At 39.3% G+C, this 25217-nt stretch overlaps 1 protein-coding gene and 1 non-coding gene across 2 annotated transcripts in view; one reads left to right on the forward strand and one right to left on the reverse strand.

The window, feature by feature from the left end:
• Positions 1-25217, reverse strand: part of SCN8A (sodium voltage-gated channel alpha subunit 8) — a 196775-nt gene that overhangs the window by 162067 nt on the left and 9491 nt on the right. The gene's annotated exons all lie outside the window — the stretch shown is intronic.
• Positions 8991-9063, forward strand: TRNAE-UUC (transfer RNA glutamic acid (anticodon UUC)). Its single transcript has one exon. It is a non-coding gene; the product is annotated as a tRNA-Glu (tRNA).

The following is a 25217-nucleotide window of genomic DNA, read 5'->3' on the forward strand; positions in this document are numbered from 1 at the left end:
TGGCAACTCCCTCCAGTATTCTTTGCCGGAGAATCCCTATAGACAGAGGAGTCTGGCAGGATACAGTGCATGGGGTCACAAAGAGTCGGGCATGACTGAGCAACTAAGCACAGCACACCCAGGACTACGAGTTCGAGCTCTGATTAAGAACGCCTTCCTTCTCTCCCATACCTCCGATGAGAGTAAGTAGGTTTCCCTGGCCATTTCTGCCCATGTAGCAGAACTCTGGCCTCTTTGGGGACTCTTACTTTTCTGGTCTGGACCCCGGCCTGCTATAAAAGGCCTAGAGTTGTGACTAAGACTCTGCCCCTTCCTTCTTATTCACTATTGCCTCTGACACAGAACTAAAGAAAGCTGAACTATCCCAGTTTCTCTGTGTCCAGATTAAATTATTCCCAGAAGCATCACTGTACATAACATGACAGTAGCAATGTCCTAGTCTGCAGTCAAATAACTGCATAGGTTCTGCATAAAGTATCTGAACTGATGAGCAACACCTGACATCCATCCTTACTATCACAATTTTGAGAGCTCACTATCTACCCGGTCATCATTACAATGCATCTTGCATTCCTAAGTGAACAAGACCGGGAGCTGAGTATGGCTCGGATCATGAACTTCTTATTGCCAAATTCAGACTGAAATTGAAGAAAGTGGGGAAAACCACTAGACCATTCAGGTATGACCTAAATCAAATCCCTCATGACTATACAGTGGAAGTGAGAAATAGATTTAAGGGACTAGATCTGATAGACAGAGTGCCTGATGAACTATGGATGGAGGTTCGTGACACTGTACAGGAGACAGGAATCAAGACCATCCCTAAGAAAAAGAAATGCAAAACAGCAAAATGGCTGTCTGAGGAGGCCTTACAAACAGCTGTGAAAAGAAGGGAAGTGAAAAGCAAAGGAGAAAAGTAAGGATGTACCCATTTGAATGCAGAGTTCCAAAGAATATCAAGGATAAAAAAGCCTTCCTCAGCGATCAATGCAAAGAAATAGAGGAAAACAACAGAATGGGAAAGACTAGAGCTCTCTTCAAGAAAATTAGAGACACCAAGGGAACATTTCATGCAAAGATGGGCTCAATAAAGGACAGAAACGGTACGGACCTAACAGAAGCAGAAGATATTAAGAGGTGGCAAGAATACACATTAGACTGTACAAAAAAGATCTTCAAGACCCAGATAATCACAATGGTGTGATCACTCACCTAGAGCCAGACATCCTGGAATGTGAAGTCAAGTGGGCATTAGGAAGCATCACTATGAACAAAGCTAGTGGAGGTGATGGCATTCCGGCTGAGCTATTTCAAATCCTGAAAGATGATGCTGTGAAAGTGCTGCACTCAATATGCCAGCAAATTTGGAAAACTCAGCAGTGGCCACAGGACTGGTAAAGGTCAATTTTCACTCCAATCCTAAAGAAAATCAATGCCAAAGAATGCTCAAACTACCGCACAATTGCACTCATCTCACACGCTAGTAAAGTAATGCTTAAAATTCTCCAAGCCAGGCTTCAGCAATATGTGAACTGTGAACTTCCAGATGTTCAAGCTGGTTTTAGAAAAGGCAGAGGAACCAGAGATCAAATTGCCAACATCCACTGGATCATTGAAAAAGCAAGAGAGTTCCAGAAAAACATCTATTTCTGCTTTATTGACTATGCCAAAGCCTTTGACTGTGTGGATCACAATAAACTGTGGAAAATTCTGAAAGATATGGGGGCATACCAGACCACCTGACTTGCCTCTTGAGAAACCTATATGCAGGTCAGGAAGCAACAGTTAGAACTGGACATGGAACAACAGACTGGTTCCAAATAGGAAAAGGAGTATGTCAAGGCTGTATATTGTCACCCTGCTTATTTAACTTCTTTGCAGAGTACATCATGAGAAATGCTGGGCTGGAAGAAGCACAAGCTGGAATCAAGATTGCTGGGAGAAATATTAATAACCTCAGATATGCAGATGACACCACCCTTATGGCAGAAAGTGAAGAAGAACTAAAGAGCCTCTTAATGAAAGTGAAAGAGGAGAGTGAAAAAGTGGGCTTAAAGCTCAACATTCAGAAAACTAAGATCATGGCATCCAGTCTCATCACTTCATGGCAGATAGATGGGGAAACAGTGGCTGACTTTATTTTTCTGGGCTCCAAAATCACTGCAGATGGTGATTGCAGCCATGAAATTAAAAGACGCTTACTCCTTGGAAGGAAAGTTATGACCAACCTAGATAGCAGATATTCAAAAGCAGAGACATTACTTTGCCAACAAAGGTCCGTCTAGTCAAGGCTATGGTTTTTCCAGTAGTCATGTATGGATGTGAGAGTTGGACTATAAGGAAGGCTGAGCGCGGAAGAATTGATGCTTTTGAACTGTGGTGTTGAAGAAGACTCTTGAGAGTCCCTTGGACTGCAAGGAGATCCAACCAGTCCATCCTAAAGGAGATCAGTCCTGGGTGTTCATTGGAAGGACTGATGCTGAAGCTGAAACTCCAATACTTTGGCCACCTGATGCGAAGAGCTGACCCACTGGAAAAGACCCCGATGCTGGGAAAGATTGAGGGCAGGAGGATAAGGGGATGACAGAGGATGAGATGGTCAGATGGCATCATCGACTTGATGGTCATGGGTTTGGGTGGACTCCAGGAGTTGGTGATGGACAGGGAGGCCTGGTGTGCTGCATTTCACGGGGTTGCAAAGAGTCAGACATGACTGAGTGACAATGGCACCCCACTCCAGTACTCTTGCTTGGAAAATCCCATGGATGGAGGAGCCTGGTAGGCTGCAGTCCATGGGGTCACTGAGGGTCAGACACGGCTGAGGGACTTCACTTTCACTTTTCACTTTCATGCATTGGAGAAGGAAATGGCAACCCATTCCAGTGTTCTTGCCTGGAGAATCCCAGGGACGGGGGAGCTTGGTGGGCTGTCATCTATGGGGTCGCACAGAGTTGGACACGACTGAAGTGACTTAGCAGCAGCAGCAGGGTAATGATTTAAATTCAGAGAATGCATAGGCTGCCTTCTCAGAAAGATGCATACTGACTCTGATCTCTAAATCCAAATTTGTTAATGTTCAAAACAGAATTTCTAGACCCAAACAGACATGGTAAGTTTGTGATAAGCACTCTTGATAAACTTGCTTCATATGATAAGCAGAGAAGGTCACAAAACTTTATGATGATAAAAAGTAAAAGATAAAGCATTTAAACAATCAAAAGTTTCTTGAGTCTTTCCTCTACTGCATTTTCTAAAAAGCCACAATCTGAGGAAAGACCAAGGATATGCCACGAGCCATCCTCAGCACCTTCCAGTAAGCCTGCTCTACTCGAGTCATTGTAAGAACTGTCACACTTTACTTTCCCAGTTTGCCGCACAGTGGTATCTGATTCGACAGCCAACCCCTCCTTTTTTTTTTTTTTTGGACTGATGTAGAATAGGTTTGAAGGGCATTTCAAACAAGAAATGCCAATAATGTTTTCTGTAACAACTGTTTCACTGTATTAAACACACAGCCTTCCAAGATAGCTGTTTTCCTTTGTTTTCTACTATATTACATTTCTTTTAAAAAGTTTTATATGCCCATCCAAAAATTTCAAACAATATAGGGTTAAAGGTATAAAAATTAAAAACAAGATGTCTATCTGAAGAGCCACCCAAACCAGTTTTATCACTTGATAATCTACCCAATTAGAATTCTCACTTGGAAAGCCACACATCATTCACTTTAAAAATAGTCTTTTCATGTCCCTATCCAGATGCCAAAACAAAAAAAAAACCCAAAAAGATTTTTTAAAAGTCTTTTTCTTTCCAAATCAATTTTATAGGTAATTTTATTTTATTTATTAAAATTAATTGAAGCAGATAATGACACAGTCAAAGCCAAGTAATTATGAAGATTTTTGAGCACCTCACTGATCTGATTTCTAGTCTCAGGTGTCATGTTAAAAGGATCAAAAGGAAGGTTACTAGCAAAACGCTCCATCATAGTGGAAAGTTTGACATACAGATTTTCCAATAAAGCCTTGCTTTCAAATAAACACCATAAACCATCAAAAAAACTTGAAGTGACAACTCTTTGGTATCTACATTAAATATGTCTCCAAGACTTCCACACATTCAAATTTTTCACATCAAATGTGGTGATCCAGGGGTCAGAAAAAAATCATTATATTTGTAAGGCCTCTGTTTCACCATCAGTACAGTGAATAACAGCTTTCTCCTGAACTCTCTTCCTACCTATACAGGCATGGTTATATACGTAAGCACACGTGATGGACAAAATGTTCCTCAGAAGAAAGGCTTTAACGCAAACCAACATCTGAGGATTTGGAACTGACTGTCCCATCAGTTGGTCATTCACATCCTCTTGATTGTCACAGCCTTCCTTTTGGATATTTCCTATTTAGTAATTTTACAATATATTTTTTTCCCACATCTTGTTGGCATGTCTCTTACTAGAGTAACAAGGGACAAGAAAGAAGAAAAATGCCAATTCGCACATTTTCCTTTTCTTCCACATCATGTTGGTAAAAAACCAGGCACAATCAGAGTTAGATATCAGCCAGAGATAGACAAAGACTTCAGATCATATGAAGGTTTCTATTACGTCATCTAATAGTCCTCTCCTTACCAAGGTTTAAAAAACTGACAGATTATCTGCAGTTGTATGAAATAAGATATCAATATGCTATTAACAACTTGGTAACTCTCAGTGAACACACATCCTTTCCTGCCCAGCAATGTCACTCCCAGGTATTTATTCTATAGATTCTGCCCCACATATGTCAGATAGGTACACAAGGATACTCAATGCAACTTTCCTGTTATAACAAAAGACGGAATAAACATTTATTGGTGGAATAAAGTCTATCAATAAAGGACTCATTAAATGAATCATAACATATTCTTTAAATGGCATTCTTCACAGCTGCTAAGAAGAATGAGGCCTTCTGTGGACACTGCTATGAAAGTCTCCAGGACATATTAAGTGAGAAAGCAAAGCATAGAGCAGTGTGCATAGCACACGACTGTTTTGGTTACTATATGCACACTTATTCCCATTTTATATATGGTATTGTGTGGAATGTCTCTGTAAGGACACACAAGAAACTGGTACAGGGGTGCCTGCAGGGGGAGGAACTGGGTGGCCAGTGGGTAAGTAAGTAGAGTACCCCTCTAACTTTGTTCCCTTTATAACTTCCAGATTATGTACTGAGTACAAATACCATCTCTTTTTAAATTTTAATTTAAATTCAAAAATTAAAAAGAAGGAAGAAAGAGCACCCTGAACCAAAAACACTGGAGTCCTTCCTTGGGGTGTCTTCTCCATTAGGGACCCTAAGGCCTGTTAGTCCAGTCACAGATCTTTCAGGACTGATAACCTGCCTTGAAGCCATGGCCTTTTTTGCCCCTGTCTATCTTGGTTCTCTCTTAAAATGTGTCTAATAAATAGCCAAAGTTTCTGGTTCCAATTAAGATGGAGTAAGTACATTCCACAGTGTTTCTCCTAGGGAATTCAGCTAAACTCCAGGAATAGAGCTGCTCCACGCATTATCTAAAGACTAAAAAGTAACTGATAACTGGTGGACAGAGAAAACAAACCATGGCTCAAAATATCATGACATCTACGGAGTTTCCCTTTTTGCTTCTTCTAGTATCTCCTGGGCTCCAAAATCACTGCGGATGGTGATTGCAGCCATGAAATTAAAAGATGCTTGCTCCTTGGAAGGAAAGTTATGACCAACCTAGACAGCATATTCAAAAGCAGAGACATTACTTTGCCAACAAAGGTCCGTCTAGTCAAGGCTATGGTTTTTCCAGTAGTCATGTATAGATGTCAGAGTTGGACTATAAAGAAGGCTGAGTGCAGGAGAACTGATGCTTTTGAACTGTGGTGCTGGAGAAGACTCTTGAGAGTCCCTTGGACTGCAAGGAGATCTAACCAGTCCATCCTAAGGGAGATCAGTCCTAGCTGCTCATTGGAGGGACTGATGTTGAAGCTGAAACTCCAGTACTTTGGCCACCTGATTCGGAGAGCTGACTCATTGGAAAAGACCCTGATGCTGGGAAAGATTGAGGGCAGGAGGGGAAGGGGACAACCGAGGATGAAATGGTTGGATGGCATCACTGACTCAATAGACATGGGTTTGGGTGGACTCCGGGAGTTGGTGATGGACAGGGAGGCCTGGAGTGCTGTGGTTCATGGGGTCGCAAAGAGTCGGACGTGACTAAACTGAACTGAACTGAACTGAGTATCTCCTGGCCTGGACTCAAAGGCAGCCCAAACTCAGAACTGTGCACCAGGTACAGAAAGAAAAAGTTCCAAGAAGACCTCCATTTTTGGCCCAAGAAACAGTAAAGGGATTCCTTAAAGGTCAAAGGGAGTAGAGGCAACCCCCCGATTTTGTCTGTTTCCCTTCTGTTGACAACAGCAGTCAGAAAGGAAAACCTTTTCTCTGACCAGAGGAACTGTGATCCCAGGAGCCTTGAAGGAAACTCCGTTGCTTTGTTTTCTTTCCTGAGCCTCCTGTCACTTGGTTCTCAAGGGAAAGGTAATCACAGATGTGCAAGGAGAGGAGAGAAATTCAAGTCTCAGCTTTCTAGCAAGTGAAGCAAGAAGGAGAATCCGTTGGACTGGAAAGGCTGGGTTAACAACAGAAAGAAGAGGGAGCTCAATGACACTGTATGTGAACTCCAGGAATCACCCCCAGGCTGCACATCAAAGTATCTGACCCTCAACAACACTCTGAAGATTCTGACAATTGATCTATGAGGTACACCACTGCCCAAGTCAGAGACTAGCCACTGGCTGGTATGTACATGGAACAGATACAAATAACACAGCAAATAGCAGTTTGAAAACTAAACTGATACTGAACTCCAGCCCAAAGAAGGCAGATAGGTATTTGAAGCCTGAACCCAACTAGACTGACTGCCTGATCACATAAACAAACAAATCTATAGGATTTGAACAAGATCCAAAGTCTCATATAATTTTTTAAATGTCAGAATATAAATCCAAACTGATATACAGATGACTCTTTAACATGCTTCCCTTGTGGCTCAGATGGTAAAAATCTGCCTGCAATGCAGGAGATCCAGGTTCCATCCCTGGGTTAGAAAGACCCCTGGAGAAGGGAATGGCAGCCCACTCCACTATTCTTGCTTGGACAAGTCCATGGCCAGGGGAGCCTGGCAGGCTACAGTCCATGGGGTCACAAAGAGTCAGACATGACCAAGAGACTTTCACTTCTTCACTTAAACAACATGGGTTTGAACTGCGTGGATCCACTTATACACAAATTGTTTTCAATAATACTACACAATCTCCAGCTAGCTGAACCCACAGATATGGAACTGCTGATATGGAGGGCCAATGACAAAGTTAAATGTGGATTTTTGACTGCATGGGGGTTGGTTTCCATAACCTCCACACTGTTCAAGAGTCAACCTGTACAAAAAGACTTGAAAATTTCAACATCTCACAAGGGAAAAGATAATCAACAAATACCAACTTCAAGATGTTAGAATTATATAACCTCAGATGACAGCACTCTTATGGCAGAAAGCGAAGAGGAACTGAACAGCCTCTTGATGAACGTGAAAGAAGAGAGTGGAAAAAAGCTGGCTTAAAACTCAACATTCAAAAAACTAAGGTCATGGCATATGCTCCCATCACTTCATGACAAATAGATGGGGAAACAATGGAAACAATTATTTTGGGGGGCTCCAAAATCACTGCAGATGGTGACTGCAGCCATGAAATTAAAAGATGCTTGCTCCTTGGAAGAAAAGCTATGACAAACCTAGACAGCATATTAAAACACAGAGACATGATGTTGCCAACGAAGGTCCGTCTAGTCAAAGCTATGGTTTTTCCAGCAGTCATGTATGGATGTGACAGTTGGAGTATAAAGAAAGCTGAGCGCCAAAGAATTGATGTTTCTGAACTGTGATGTTGGAGAAGACTCTTGAGAGTTCCCTGCACAGCAAGGAGATCCAACCAGTCCATAGGACTGACACTGAAGCTGAAACTCTAATCCTTTGGCCAACTGATGCAAAGAACTGACTCATTTGAAAAGACCCTGATGCTGGGAAAGACTGAAAGCTGGAGGAGAAGGGGACGACAGAGGATGAGATGGGTGGATGGCATCACCGACTCAATGGACATGAGTTTAAATAAACTCTGGGAGTTGGTGATGGACAGGGAGGCCTGGCGTGCCGCAGTCCATGGGGTCACAAAGCGTCAGACACAACTGAGAGACTGAACTGAACTGAACCAAAGTGGATTGCAAGGAGATCAAACCAGTCAATCCTAACAGAAATCAGTCCTGAATATTCATTGGAAAAAGTGCTATTAAAGCTGAAGCTCCAATACTTTGGCCGCCTGATGTGAAGAACTGACTCACTAGAAAAGGCCCTGATGCTGGGAAAGATTGAAGGCAGGAGAAGAAGGGGACAAAAGAGGATGAGACGGTTGGATGGCATCACTGACTCAATAGACATGAATTTGAGCAAGCTCCGGGAGTTGGTGATGGATAGGGAACTCTGGCGTGCTGTAGTCCATGGGATCTCAAAGAATAGGACACGACTCAGCAACTGAACTGACCTAAAAGCACATATTATAATCATGCTCAAAGAAATAAAGACAAATGATCTTGAAGTAAAAGGATAAGTAGACAGTCTTGACAAAGAATAGATGAAGAAGAAGGAGAAGAAGAACCAAATGAAAAAATCTAAACTAGAAATATGACAGAAATTTTTAAATTCACTAGATGGGCTCTACGGTGTAACTGAATGACAGGTCAGTGAACTTGAAAATGGATCAACAGAATTATCTAGCTGAACAACTAAGAAAAAAGACTGGAAAACAAAAATGAACAGAGCCTTGAGGACCCATTGGACAATATCAAAAGGCCTAACATTTGTATCATCAAAGGCCAATTATAAAGGAGAAAGAGTGGTACAGAAATAATATTTGAGGGAATTCCCTGGTAGTTCAGTGGTCAGGACTTGACACTTTCACTGCCATGAGCCCAGGTTCAATCCCTGGTCGGGGAACTAAGATCCCAAAAGATGTGTGCTGTGGTCAAAAAGAAAAATATTTCAAGAAATAATAACTCAATACTTCCCAACTGTAGTAAAAGACATAAACGTATAGATTCAAGAAACTCAGTGAATATCAATCAGGATAATCTCAAAGAAATTCCTGCCCAGTAAAATCTAAAGCAAAGGAAAAAAAAAATCTTGAAAGCAGTCAGAGACAAATAATGCATTACATATAGGGGAAAAAATAATTCAAATGACTGTGAACGTCTTATCAGAAACCATAGAGAACAGATGACAGTGGAAAAAGAATTTCAAGAGCTGGAAAACAATGGCCAAACCCAGAATTCTACATAGCCAGTGAAACAGCTTTCAAAAATGATGAAATAAATTCTCAAAGAAAACCAAGAGAGGTCATCACTAGCAGACTTGCCAAAGATGCTAAAGAAAATTCTTCGGATGGAAGGAAATGAACATGGAAACAGAATTTCAGGAAAGAAGGAACACTAGAAATGGTAAATATCTGAGTAAATGAAACACCCTATTTTACTTCTAAGTTCTTTAAAACATTAAAGATGATTGAAAGCAAAAATTATAACAATGTCTGATGGGGTTTTCAATGAATATAGATGCATACGACCACTACAAGATAAAAAGGAAGAGGGCAAACCAATCTTTATGGTACTAAAGTTTCTATATTCTACTTGAAGTGATACATATTAATTTTAAGTAGAATACTTGAATATGTGTACTGTAATTCCTAGTCAACACTAAAATAACTATACAAATGAAAAAGCAGTAAAAATTCAGTGTGTGTGTGTGTGTGTGTGTGTGTGTCAGCCGCTCAGTTATGTCTGATTCTTTGTGATCCCGTGAACTGTAGCCCATCAGGCTCCTCTGTCCATGGAATTCTCCAGGCAAGAATACTGGATTGCCATTCCCTTCTCCAGGGGATCTTCCCGACCCAGGAATCAAATCCAGGTATCCCACATTGCAGGCAGATTCTTTACAATCTGAGCCACCAGGGAAACTCCAAAAACTCAATAGAGAAATCTAAGTAGAATACTAAAATAGTTCAAATAATCCAAAAGAAGGATGTAAAGGGAAACAAAGAAAACACAAAATAGAAAGAACAGAAAAATACAATAAAATGACAGACCTAAATCTAAAATATCAATAATTAGATTAAATGTAAATGGTCTAAACACATCACTTAAAAGAGACATTATCAGGATGGATTTACAAAAAAAGATACATTGTATGTAGTCTACCAGAAACCTGCTAAGCACAATGATATACATAGGTTAAAAAATGAAAGGGTACTAAATGTTATTATGGTTGCCTGGACTGAATTATAGAAAAGGAATAAAAAAAACATTAGTAGACAAACTGGTGAAATCTATGAAATTCTGTAGCTTACTTAATAGAGTAATATACCAATGTTAATTTCTTAGTTTTGATAAATGTACTATGGTTTTATGTAATAGGTTAACATTAGGGAAAGCTAAGTAAAGGGCATATAGGAACTCTATGTACTATTTTTGCAACTCATTTATAAATATGAAATTATTATAAAAAATGTAAGTAAAAGAAGGAGGTAAGAATATACTATGAAAATGAGAGTTATCACAACTATAGTAACTGTATGTTAATAGGCTATATTAATATCAGATAAAGCAGACTTCAAAACAAGGAAAATTATCAGGGGTAAAAAGGATAGTAAGTAACAATTAAAGGGTCAATTCACTAAAATAAAAAACAATCTTAAATGTGTATGCACCTAAGAAAAGAGCTTCAAAATATATGAAGCAACAATTGATGGAACTAAGGGAAGAAATGGACAAATCTACAATTTTAGAGACTTCAGTCCTCCTTTCTCAGTCCTCAATAGAACAAGTGAACGGAAAATTATCAAGGATATAAAAACATGTACATGTTAAATATATATAATTCCTATTTGTCAATAATATCTCACTAAGTCTGAAAAAATAAAGAAGAGGTAGGATGTAATGTTGCAATTGAATAATAAATAAATCACATTTTAATTTTTTTAAGAAGGAGAAAGAAAAAAATCAAGGCTATAGGAGAGTGAGGGGAGGAAAGGAAGAAGTAAAAGAGATTAAGAAGTACAAACTTTCAGTTGCTATATAAATGAGTTATGGGTATGAAATGTATATGTGGGGAATACAGTCAATAACTATGTAATATCTTTGTATGGTGACATATTGTAACTAGACTTCCATGACGATCCTTTTGAAACGTACAGAAGTATATCACTATGTTGTGTAACAGAAACATAGTGTTGTAGGTCAATTATTCTTCAAAAACAAACACACACAGAGAAAGATACAATTTGTGGTTATCAGAGGCAGTAAGTAGAAGGAGGGGAAACTAGATGAAGGCAATCAAAAGGAAGAAACTTCCAGTTATAAAAGAACTAAGTATTTGAGATAGAATGTACAACATGATAAATATAATGAACACTGCTATATATTATATATGAAAGTGTTACGAAAGTAAATCCTAAGAGTTCTCATTACAACAAAAACATTTTTTTCTATTTCTTTAATCTTATACCTACATAAGATGATAGATGCTCACTAAAGTTTTTGCAATAATCATTTCATGATGTATATAAGTCAAATTATTATGCTATACACCTTAAACTTAGGCAGTGTTCCACATCAATTATATCTGAGTAAAACTGGGAGGAAAAAAAAAATCAAGGATACCAAGGAACCAATAGCCTATCATGGACATTTACAGAACATCCCACCTAACTGTAGAATATGCATTCCTCTCAAGTGCCCCTAGGACACTCAGCAAGAGAGACTACATCCTGGGTTATAACACCCACCTCAACACATTTAAACATGTTGAAATGTTTATGTTCTTCAACCATAATGGAATTAAACTAGAAATCAATAAAATAAAAGACTTTGGAAAATCTCCCAATACTCCAAACACTCAAAGCAACACCCTTCTAAAGAATTCATTGGTCAAAGAAGAAATTTCAACATAGCAAAATTTGTACAAATGCAACCACAGCAGTGCTTATAGGGAAATTTATAGTATTAAAAGCTTGTATTTAAAAAGAGGAAAGGCTTCAAATTAATGATCTAAAAAAACATAGTTTTTCACCTTAAAAAAAGAGTAAATTAATTCAAAGTAAGCAGAAGGGAAAAAATAAAAAGAGTAGAAATCAATTATATTGAAAACAGAAAAAAATAGAGGAAAAATCAATAAAATCAGAAATAGGTTCTTTGAAAAGATGAATAAAATTGATAAACTTCTAGCCAAACAAAAAAAAAAGAATGAATATACAAATTATCTATATTAAGAATGAAAGGATATTAATATAGACCCAGACACTAAAAGGCGGAGAAGGCAATGGCACCCCGCTCCAGTACTCTTGCCTGGAAAATCCCATGGACGGAGGAGCCTGGTAGGCTGGAGTCCATGGGGTCGCTGAGGGTCGGACACAACTGAGCGACTTCACTTTCACTTTTCACTTTCATGCATTGGAGAAGGAAATGGCAACCCACTCCAGTGTTCTTGCCTGGAGAATCCCAAGGACGGGGGAGCCTGGTGGGCTGCCGTCTATGGGGTCGCACAGAGTTGGACATGACTGAAGTGACTTAGCAGCAGCAGAGCAGCAGCAGACACTAAAAGGATACTAAGAAAATACCTGAATGAATCTTTGTACATAAAGTTGAAAACTTAGATGAATGCACCAACTCCTTAAAAGCCACAAAGTACCAGAACTTACCCAAAAAGTATTAGACAACTTGTATTGTTCTGTATCTATTAAAGAAGTTTAATTTGTAGTTAAAAACTCCCACACAAAGAAAACTCTAGGCACAGTTCATTGAAGAATTCTACCAAATATTTTTAAAAGGAATTCTACATTTTCTCTTCCCCAAAATGAACACTTATAAACTTATTTTATAAGACCAGCATTATCCTGATACCAAAACTTGATGACAAGAAAAAAATAACAGAACTACAGACTAATATCTTCATGAACACAGATGCAAAACTCAACAAATATTAGCAAGTCATATCCAACAAAATAGAAGAACACATCACAACCAGTTGGTGTTTACCCCAAGAATGTAAGGGTAGGTCAATATTTGAAAATCAATCGGTATAATTCATTATATTAACAGATTAAATAATTTGAAAAAAATCACATAATTATATCAACTAATACATAAAAGCATCTGACAAAATTCAACATCCATTCCTGAAAAAACTCTCAATAAATTGGGAACAGAAGGGAATTTATTCAACCTGAGAAAGAGTATCTACAAAAACTAACAGCTACCATCATACATAATGGTGAGAAACTAAATGCTTTTTCCCTAAGAATGTCCACTTTCACCACTTTCATGTCTTACTAGAAGGCTATACTAACAGTAGAGGAGGTAAAGAAATAAAAAGGACAAAGACTAGAAAGAAAGATATAAAACTCATTTTTTACAGATGACATAACTATCCATATAGAAAACCCAGGGACTTCCCTGGCGGTCCTGTGGTTAAGACTCCATGCTTCCACTACAGGGGGCACAGGATTAACCCTGGTTGGGGAGTTTGAAATCCCACATACCAAACATCACAGTAAAAAAACAAAAAAAAACCAAACCAACCCCCAAAACTATAATAAAGCTCCTAGAATTAAACAGTTTAATAAGGCTGTAAGACACAACTTCAACACGAAAAAATCCATCCAATGAAGTAGAAACTGAAACTTAATTTTAAAAATTTACAATAGCTTAAAAATAGGTATGAATCTAACAATATATGAAAATCTATATGCTGAAAACTATAAAATGATTGTTGTTGTTCTGTCACTGCTGCTGCTGCTGCTAAGTCACTTCAGTCGTGTCCGACTCTGTGTGACCCCATAGATGGCAGCTCACTAAGCTCCCCCATCCCTGGGATTCTCCAGGCAAGAACACTGGAGTGGGCTGCCATTTCCTTCTCCAATGCATGAAAGTGAAAAGTGAAAATGAAGTTGCTCAGTTGTGTCCAACTCTTAGCGACGCCACGGACTGCAGCCCGCCAGGTTCCTCCGTGCATGGGATTTTCCAGGCAAGAGTACTGGAGTGGGGTGTCATCACCTTCTGTTCTGTCGCTAAGTCACGTCCAATCATCAGTTCTTCAGCATTCAGCCTTCTTTATGGTCCAACTCTCACATCTGTACACGACTAATGGAAAAACTATATAAGGTGATAAAAGAAATAAAATACTACCTAAATAAATGATGAAGACATTTATCATATTTATTGACTGGAAGACACAATTATCAATTCTCAAACTGATCTCCAGATTTAATGCAGTCCCAAGCAAAACAGGGCTTTACAGGAGGCTTAGTGGTAAAGAATCTGCCTGCCAATGCAGGAGACAAAAGAGACATACTTTCGATCCCTGAGTCAGGAAGATCCCCTGGAATAGGAAATGGCATCCCACTCAAGTAGTCTTGTCTGGGAAATTCCATGGACAGAGGAACCTGGTGGGCTACAGTCCATGGGGCTGCAGAGAGTCAGACACGACTGAGAGACAAAGCACACACACAAGCAAAACGCTAGTGGGAGTTCTGCAGACATAGGCAAGCTATGAAATTCAGTGGAAAGACAGAAGAACTATAAAGCTGTTCCACTGCTAAGTCGTATCTGACTCTTTGCAACCCCATGGACTACAGCACACCAGGCTACCGTGTCCTTCACTATCTCCCAGGGTTTGCTCAAATTCATATCCATTGAGTCGGTGATGCTATCTCATCCTCTACCACCTTCTTCTTTTACCTTCAATCTTTCCCAGCATCAGAGTTTTTTCCAATGAGTCGGCCCTTCACATCAGGAGGCCAAAGTACTGGAGCTTCAGCTTCAGCATCAGTCCTTCCAATGAATATTCAGGGTTGATTTTCTCTAGGATGGACTGGTTTGATCTCATTGCAGTACAAGGGACTCTCAAGAGTCTTCTCCTCACCACAGTTCAAAAGCATCAATTCTTTGGCACTCAGCCTTCTTTATGGTCCAACTCTCACATCTGTCTGTACATGACTACTGGAAAACCCATAACTTTGACTATACAGACCTTTGTCAGCAAGGTGATGTCTTTGCTTTTTAATACACTGTCTAGGTTTGTTATAGCTTTCCTTCCAAGGAGTATGCATCTTTTAATTTCATGGCTGCAGCCACCATCCACAGTGATTTTGGAGCCCAGGAAAATAAAATCTGTCACTGATTCCATTTTTTCCCCTTCTAATTGCCATGAAGTGATGGGACTGGATGCCATGATCTTAGATTTTTTCAATACTGAGTTTTAAGCAGTTTTTTCACTCTCCTCTTTCACTTTCATCAAGAGGCTCTTTAGTTCCTCTTCACTGTGTCATTAGAGTGGTATTATCTGCATATCTGAAGTTGATATTTCTCCCTGCAACCTTGATTCCAGCTTGTGATTCATCCAGCCCAGCATTTCACATACTGTACCCTACACAGAACTTAAATAAACAGGGTGACAATATACAGCCTTGTTGTACTCCTTTCCCAACTGGGAACCAGTCAGTTGTTCCATGTAAGGTTCTGTTGCTTCTAGACCCCAACACAGGTCTCTCAGGAGACACATAAGGTGATCTGGTATCTCTTTAAGAATTTTCCAGTTTGTTGTGATCCACACAAAGGATTTCGCATAGTTAATGAAGGAAAAGAAGAGGTTTTTCTGGGATTCCCTTCTTTCTCTAAGTTCCAATGAATGTTGGCAATTTGATCTCTGGTTCCTTTACCTTTTCTAAACCCAGCTTGTACATATGCAAGTCTTCAGTTCATGTACTGATGAAGCCTAACTTGAAGGATTTTGAGTATAACCTTACTAACATACGAACATGCTAAATGAGCACAATTGTATAGTAGTTTGAACATTCTATGGCACTGCCCTTCTTTGAGATTGGAATGAAAACTGATCTTTTCCAGTCCTGTGGTCACAGCTGGGTTTTCCAAATTTGCTGCTCACATTGGGTGCCATGCTTTAACAGCACCATTTTTTAGGATTTGAAATAGCTCAGCTGGAATTCCATCACCTCTACTAGTTTTATTTGTAGTAATGCTTCCTAAGGCCCATTTGACTTCACACTCCAGGATGTCTGGCTCTAGGTGAGTGACCACACCATCGTGGTTATACTGGTCATTAAGACCTTTTCTGTGTAGTTCTTCTGTGTATTCTCACCACGTCTTCTTAATTTCTTCTGCCTCTGTTAGGTCCTTATTGTTTCTGTCCTCTATCATACTCATCCTTGCATGAAATGTTCCCTTGGTATCTCTAGTCTTTCCCATTCTGTTGTTTCCCTCTACTTCTCTGCAATGTTCCTTGAAGAAGGCCTTCTTATCTCTCCTTGCTATTCTCTGGAACTCTGCATTCAGTTGGGTATATTGTTCCCTTTCTCCCTTGCTTTTCATTTCTCTTCTTTCTCAGCTATTTGTAAAGCCTACTCAGACAACTATTTTGCCTTCTTGTATTTATTTTTCTTGGGATAGTTTTGGTCACTGCCTCCTGTACAATGTTACGAACTTCCATCCATAGTTCCTCAGGCACTCACTCTATCAGATCTAATCCCTTGAATTTAATCATCACCTCCACTGTGATAATCATACAGAATTTGATTTAGGTCATACCTGAATGGCCTAGTAGTTTTCCCTACTTTATTCAATTTAAGCCTGAATTTTTTAATAAGGAGCTGATGATCTGAGCCACAGTCAGCTCCAGGTCTTGTTTTTGCTGACTGTATAGTTTCTCCATCTTTGGTCACAAACAACAGAATCAATCTGATTTCTGTATTGACCGTTTGGTGATGTCCATGTGTAGAGTCATCCCTTGTGTTGTTGGAAAAGGGTATTTGGTAGGACCAATGTGTTCTCTTGACAAAACTCTGTTAGCCTTTGCCCTGCTTCATCCTGTACTCCAAGGCCAAACTTGTTTGTTACTCCAGGTGTCTCTTGACTTCCTCCTTTTGCATTCCAATCCCCTATGATGAAAAGGACATCTTTTTTTAGTGTTAGTTCTAGAAGGTCTTGTAGGTCTTCATAGAACTATTCAACTTCAGCTTCTTCAGCATCAGTGGTAGGGGTATAACTTGAATTACTGTGATGTTGAATGATTTGCCTTGGAAATGAACCAAGATTATTCTGTCTTTTTTGAGACTGTACCCAAGTACTGCATTTTGGACTCTTCAGTTGACTACGAGGGCTACTCCATTTCTTCCAAGGGATTCCTGCCCACAGTAGTAGATATAATGGTCATCTGAGTTAAATTTGCCCGTTCTGGTCCATTTTAGTTCACTGATTCCTAAGATGCAATGTTCACTTTTGCCATCTCCTGCAGGACCACATCCAATTTACCTTGATTCATGAACCTAAGATTCAAGATTCCTGTGCAATACTGTTCTTTACAGAGTCAGACTTTATTTTCACCACCAGACACATTCACAACTGAGTTTCATTTCTGCTTTGGCCTAACCACTTCATTCTTTCTGAAGCTATTAGTAACTGTCCTCTGCTCTTCAGCAGGAGCATACTGGACACCTTGTAACCTGGACAGCTCATCTTGTGGTGTCATAGCTTTTATACTGTTTATGGAGTTCTTGCAGCAAGAACACAAGAGTGGTTTACCACTACTTCCTCCAGTGTTTTTTGCAGACATAGACAAGCTGACTATGAAATTCAATGGAGAAGCAAAAGAACTATTAATAGCCAAACAATTTTGAAATAAGAAAATAAAGTTGGAAGACTCACACTACATAATTTTAAGCCTTACTGTAAAGTTACATATCTATAATCAGATCAGTGTGGTACTGGTGACAGGACAGATATATATGACAATGAAATAGAATAATCTAGAAAAAGGCCAAAACAAATATTGCCAATTGAGTTTTGACAAGAGTGCAAAGTCAATTCAAGGGGAAAAGGATAGTCTTTTTAATAGTAATGGTGCTAGAACAATCACACATCTATCTGCAAAATAAACATATAAAAATGAACTTTTACCTAAATTTCATATCCAATGAATTATATACATCTACATGTAAAATGCAAAACCATAAAACTCTTAGAGGAGAGCAAAGAACATATTTGCAAGCTTGGATTATATAAAGAATTCCTATTTACATCAAAAACATGACCCATCAAAGAAAGAAACTGACAAATTAAACTTACTTAAAATTTAAGCATTAGCTCGATAAAGGACACTATAAAGAGAAGAAAAAGAAAAGCTACACACCAAGGCAAAACATGTTCATGTAATTTATTTCATGACTGATATCCAGGATACATGTTTTTTTAAAAAGGCTCTCAAAACTCACAGTAATAAAACAAATAACTCAGTTTAAAACATGGGCAAAAGACCTGAATAAAAGATTCGGTTAAGACATTTAACCAAAGACATATGGATGACGATATATATGTGAAAAATGCTCAAGATCATTAGTTCTTGGGGAAAAGCAAATTGAAACCACAATGAGATACCACTACATGCCTGTAAAAATTGCCAAAATAAAAAATCTGAGTGCTCAATACCACTAACCATCAAGAGAATGTGACATCAAAACTGCGTAAGAACACACAGCTGGTACGAAGCTGCTGTATAGCACAGGGAACACAGCTTGCTGCTCTGTGATGACCCAGGGGGGGGAGGGGACGGGAGGGAGGGAGGTGCGAGAGGAAGGGCTATGTGTATGCTTTTAGCTGACTCACACTGCTGCACAGCAGAAACTAAGACAGGGCTGTAAAGCAATTACCTTCCAACGGAATATTAAATTAAAAAAAAAAAAACCACAGTTAGCAATCACCTCACAGCCGTCAGACAGTGTTATCAAAAAAATAAATAAATAAATAAAAGGTAACACGCGTTAGAAAGGATGCAGAGAAACTGGAGCCCCTGGCACACTGTTGGTAGGAATGCAAAACAGTGCAGCTGCTACGGAAGACAGTATGGAAATTCTTCAAAAAATGAAAACTAGACCTACCATACAATCCAGCAATCTCACTTCTGGGTAGTTCTCCAAAAGAATTAAAATCAGGATCTTGAAGAAATATTAGCTATACCATGTTCATTGCAGCACCGTTCAATAGTTACCAAGATAGGGAGGCAACCTAAATGTCCATCTATAGATGAACACACAAAGAAGATGCGGTACACACAGACACAGGAATACTGTTCAGCTTGTTTTAAAAAGAAAGAAATTCTGACATATTCTATAACATGGATGAACCTTGAGGACAACATACTAAGTGTAATAAGCCAGTCATGGAAAGAGAAATACTGCATAATTACACTTACACGAGATATACAAAATCGCCACATTCATAGAATCCAAGTAGAATGATGTTTGCCAGGGCTGGGGGAAGAGGGAAATAGGAAGTTTCTTATCGCTGGACAGAAAGTTTCAATTAAGCAAGATGAATAAGCTCTAGAAATCCACTGTAAAACATTGGACCTATAGTCAATAACAATGTACACTTAAAATTTTGTTAAGAGGAAAGATCTCTGTGGTGTTCTTACCACAATAAAACTAAAAACAAACAAAAATTTTGACAATATCAAGTGCAAATGAAGATATTAATGACAACTCTCATACACTATTGATGGAAAAGCAAAATGGTATAATCACTCTGAAAAAAATGGTTTAGTAGTTTCTCACAAAGGTAAACATATACTTAATTACTCAACAATTCACCCTTACAGATATCTTTGAATAATGTAAATTCAGATTCATACCAAAACCTATACATTTATAGCAGCAGTATTCATAATCACTTGAAACTGGACATATCTCAAATATCCTTCAACAAATGAATGGATAAACAAACTGATATGTAACCACACAATGGGATACTACTACGCAAAAAAAAGAACAAACTATTGATAAAGATAACAACATAGATAAATCTCCAAGGTACCATGCTGAGTGAAAGAAGGCAATTTCAAAAGATTCTATTCTATAGCATGATTCTATTTAAATGACATTATAAAAAAACAAAACCACAGAACAGAGAGCCATTTGGGAGTTGGCAGAGATCACACATTAGAGTTTGACTACAAATGGGCAGCAGAGGGCTTTCTGAGGGGATGGATCTGTTTCGTATCCTGACTGTAGTCCTGGTTACATAAATATATACATGTATTAAAACTCATAGAACTCTAGTCCAAAATTTTTTTCAACTGTCCTCTTGTAAATTTTTAAAACAACAATAAAAAATAACCAAAGCTGTTAAAAGTGTTAAAAAGGAAAAAATATATATCTGCCAAACATAAGCTAGAACTTCAAAAGCGTTTCAAATATTAGTAATATTGAACTTATTCTTGTGAAGGAAGTGGTCCTCTGTTTGGGTACAGTACCCGAATAGGAGTAAATTTCCAAATAGGAAAAGGACCCCGTGTGTCCCAGGGGCACTGCGTCTTGGCCCAAGGCTACAAGCAGATTGCAGGAGTTACGATGCCTCAGTTTCCACCAAAAGAACATCTAATGCTCTCCTGCTTAAAATACAGGCTAGCATCCATACTTCGAACTCTACAGACTAGATTTTTATAACATCTGCAAAAGTCAGCATTCAGTTCTCACAACTCTCACAGGAGTTCTCAACTAGGTTCTGAGATTAAACCATGGAAGGAAAAAACAACTGGTAAACCCTTAACAACTTAACATCTATAAGCAGTGTCTATAAGGAGCTAATGGTTCTGGAAACCTGGCTAGAAAAGTGGCATTGCTTCCTTGGAGGATTTTTTTCTCCTTCAGATTTTGCAATAGATTGCACCAAGTGATAAATGCGTTGCTCTTTAAAAAACCTTTCCCTGAGCACTAGCCTGGGCCTTTAAAGGCAGGTCTGCAGAGCAGAGCCCAAGCAGGACACAGGAGTCACACACCCCTGGGTGATGGTGGCTTACCTCAGCCCTGGGAACCTGGGCTGCCTGCTGAGGAGAGGGAAGTGGAAAATGCCCACCTCCTACAAGCTGCAAGGGACAATACAGACCAGAGACTTCCTAATGGTCAGGAAGGAGCGTGTGGCTAGGAACATAGCACACTAGCCCCAAGGGTCGAGCTGCATATAAGCTTATCAAAATGAAAGATAGAAAACATCTGGATCTAATTAACAACAAGTCTTTGATATCCACTCATGACACAAACGGACTACTTTCTTTGACCCATAAAGCTTTGGAGCAATTTTTAATGCAAAGAATCTACATTAAGATCCCAAAATAAAAAAACTTTTACCCCTTCGGCACTTATGGCTTAAGTTTTCCTGTGTGAGTCAGAGAAAAAAAAATAAAAGCCTTGTGAGGTGAGTGAAGTACTCATCAGATCAGATCAGATCAGTGGCTCAGTCGTGTCCGACTCTTTGCGACCCCATGAATCGCAGCACGCCAGGCCTCCCTGTCCATCACCAGTACTCATAGGCTCATTCTATTTTGTTTCTCCACTCCACTTAATCACTCAATTCATCACTCAATTTGTGCCTTGCACCACTCCCTTTTCTAGAGACAAGGAAGAAGAATATTACAAAAAGGAAAGTGAAAAAATAAAAACCTACCAAAAAAGATGTCCCTTTCATCATAGGAGATTGGAATGCAAAAGTAGGAAGTCAAGACATACCTGGAGTACCAGGCAAGTTTGGCCTTGGGAGTACAAAACTGAAGCGGGGCAAAGGCTAACAGAATTTTGCAAAGAAAACGCACTGGTCACAGTACACACCCTCTTCCAACAACACAAGAGACAACTCTACACATGGACATCGCCAGATGGTCAACACCAAAATCAGACTGGTTATATTCTTTGCAACCAAAGATGGAGAAGCTCTATACAGTCAGCAAAAACAAGACCTGGAGCTGACTGTGGCTCAGGTCATGAACTCCTTATTGCAAAATTCAGACTTAAATTGAAGAAAGTAGGGAAAACCACTAGGCCATTCAGGTAGGACCTAAATCAAATCCTTTACAGTTATACACTAGAAATGACAAATAGATTCAAGGGATTAGATCTGATAGAGTGCCTGAAGAACTATGAACAGAGGTTCATAACATTGTACAGGAGGCAGTGATCAAGACCATCCCCAAGAAAAAGAAATGCAAAAAGGCAAGATGGTTGGCTGAGAAAAGAGAAGCAAAAGGCAAAGGAGAAAAGGAAAGATATACCTGTCCGAAGGCAGTTCCAAAGAATAGCATGGAGAAATAAAAAAGCCTTCCTAAGTGAACAATGCAAAGAAATAGAGGAAAACAATAGAATGGGAAATAGAGATCTCTTCAAGAAAATTAGAGATACCAAGGGAACATTTCATGCAAAGATGGAAAAAATAAAGGACAGAAATGGTATGGAATTAACAGAAGCAGAAGATATTAAGAAGAGGTGGCAACAATACACTGAAGAACTATACAGAAATATATTAATGACCAAGATAACCATAATGGTGTGATCACTCACCTAGAGCCAGACATCCTAGAATGCAAAGTCAACTGGGCCTTAGGAAGCATCACTACGAACAAAGCTAATGGAGGTGATGGAACTACAGCTGAGCTACTTCAAATCCTAAAAGATGATGCTGTGAAAGTGCTGCACTCAATATGCCAGCAAATTTGGAAAGCTCAGCAGTGGCCACAAGACTGGAAAAGGTCAGTTTTCATTCCAATCCCAAAGAAAGGCAATGCCAAAGAATGCTCAAACTACTGCACAACTGCACTCATCTCACACGCTAGCAAAGTAATGCTCAAAATTCTCCAAGCTAGGCTTCAGCAGTACCCGAACTGAGAACTTTCAGATGTTCAAGCTGGATTTAGAAAAGGCAAAGGAATCAGAGATCAAATAGCCAACATTCACTGGATCATATAGAAAGCAAGAGAATTCCAGAAAAACACCTACTTCTGATTCATTGACTATGCAAAAGCCTGTGACTATGTGGATCACAACAAACTGTGGAAAATTCTTCAAGAGCTAGGAATACCAGACTACCTTACCTGCCTCCTGAGAAACCTGTATGCAGGTCAAGAAGCAACAATTAGAACTGGACATGGAACAATGGACTGGTTCCAAATTGGGAAAAGAGTACATCAAGGCTGTATATTGTCAACCTACTTATTTAACTTTTATGCAGAGTACATTATGTGAAATGCTGGACTCGATGAAGCACTAGCTGGAATCAAGATTACAGGGAGAAATATCAACAACCTCAGATATGTAGATGACACCACCCTTATGGCAGAAAGCGAAGAGGAACTAAACAGCCTCTTGATGAAGATGAAAGAGGAGAGTGAAAAAGTGGCTTACAACTCAACATTCAAAAAACAAAGATCATCGCATCCGATCCCATTACTTCATGGCAAATAGATGGGGAAACAATGGAAACAGTGACAGACTTTATTTTCTTGGGCTCCAAAATCACTGCAGATGGTGACTGTAGTCATGAAATTAAAAGACACCTGCTCCTTGGAAGAAGAGCTATGACAAACCTAGACAGCATATTAAAAAGCAGAGACATTACTTTGCCAACAAAGGTCCATACAGTCAAAGCTATGGTTTTTCCATTAGTCATGTATGGATATGAGAGTTGGACCATAAAGAAAGCTGAGCACCAAAGAATTGATGCTTTTGAACTGTGGTGTTGGAGAAGACTCTTGAGAGTCCCTGGGATAGCAAGGAGATCCAACCAGTCCATCCTAAAGGAAATAAGTCCTGAATATTCACTGGAAGGACTGATGCTGAAGCTGAAATTCCAATACTTTGGCCACCCGATGCAAAGAACTGACTCACTGGAAAAGACTCTGATGCTGGGAAAGATTGAAGGCAGGAGGAAAGGAGATGACAGAGGATGGGATGGTTGGATGGCATCACCGACTCAATGGACATGAGTTTGAGCAAGGTCCAGGAGACGGGGAAGGACAGGGAAGCCTGGCGTGCTGCAGTCCATGGGGTCACAAAGAGCCAGAAGCAACTGAGCGACTGAACAACAACAACATACACCTACTAAAATATTACTTGTATTAGGACATCAAGATTAATAAAACAGATTGCCATCATTTAGCTAAGTGGTCTTTACGGACTTTCCTCAACCCAAACTATTTTAAGAATGGCTTCCCAAGAGGTTGCTGTTTAACTGCTCTTAACCACTATTACTTTAAGCATTCAAACTAGGAAACAGGTACAAACTTACAATATCATTGCACAGAGAACCTCCTGATGGGATTACTGTAAAGATGCTTTATAGTCGACACACTTTAAACGAAACATGCTCAGTACCACTGTGCTGCGTGGGAAGTCCTTTATGTCCCTAAACAGAGTGCTAAATTCACCAACGTCTTGGACATGAACTTTGCCCGGTCCACTGGTTCCACACAAACCATGGAGATGTCTTGCCAACAGTCTGAGTGCAAACTGCACCAAAAGTTAATTGAATTTGCAAGAACTCAGTAACTTTGGAGGGGAGAAGGAAAATTAAATGAAAAAATTCAACCAATTAAATTGCTTTTCTCTGCTGTCTGTTATTTTGCATGTGTGTGTTCTGATGTTCTGATCATCCTTTATTTTTTCTTATTCAAAGATCTTTACCTACTGCAAAATGCTAGAAGCCCACATCCTTGAGCTCACCCTTCACTCTGAACTGTCACTGTGTACTGAAGTGACACAGCAGGGCCCACTCACCACTGTCTGTGCCCTAGCTACACCAGGGAGGTTTACGCAAGTCAAGTCTGACATTTTGTATGGACAGTCCAAGATCAATACCAGAAATGACAAGCAACATTACTGGCTCATAAAGCCTAACATTTTCCCCCTGCTTTCACCTATTTAAATCCTCTCAGTTGCTACCTTTAATTCAGCCTGCAATTTCACTTACTACTATGGCTTCCAAAAAGCACAGAGAATATAAGCAAATGATCAAAGAGAGAAAGTCACTGAGTTTCAGTAAGGACAAAACAGTCCTTATGAAAACAAAACCGTCCTATGAAAAGGCACATCATTCTTGTTTCTTTATACACTAAACCAAAGGTTAGTTGAGAGTGTCAAGGAAAAAGTTGTGAGAATCAAGGGAGCTAAGTGTCTATATACGGACAGAATGAAAGACCACAAAATAAGTAAAGGATAGAAACCCACAAAGATTAAGTAATCTTTATCAGTGAGAGAACACACAGAA

Source organism: Bos javanicus, chromosome 5 (assembly GCF_032452875.1).
Source record: "Bos javanicus breed banteng chromosome 5, ARS-OSU_banteng_1.0, whole genome shotgun sequence".
Classification (NCBI taxonomy): Eukaryota; Metazoa; Chordata; class Mammalia; order Artiodactyla; family Bovidae; genus Bos; species Bos javanicus.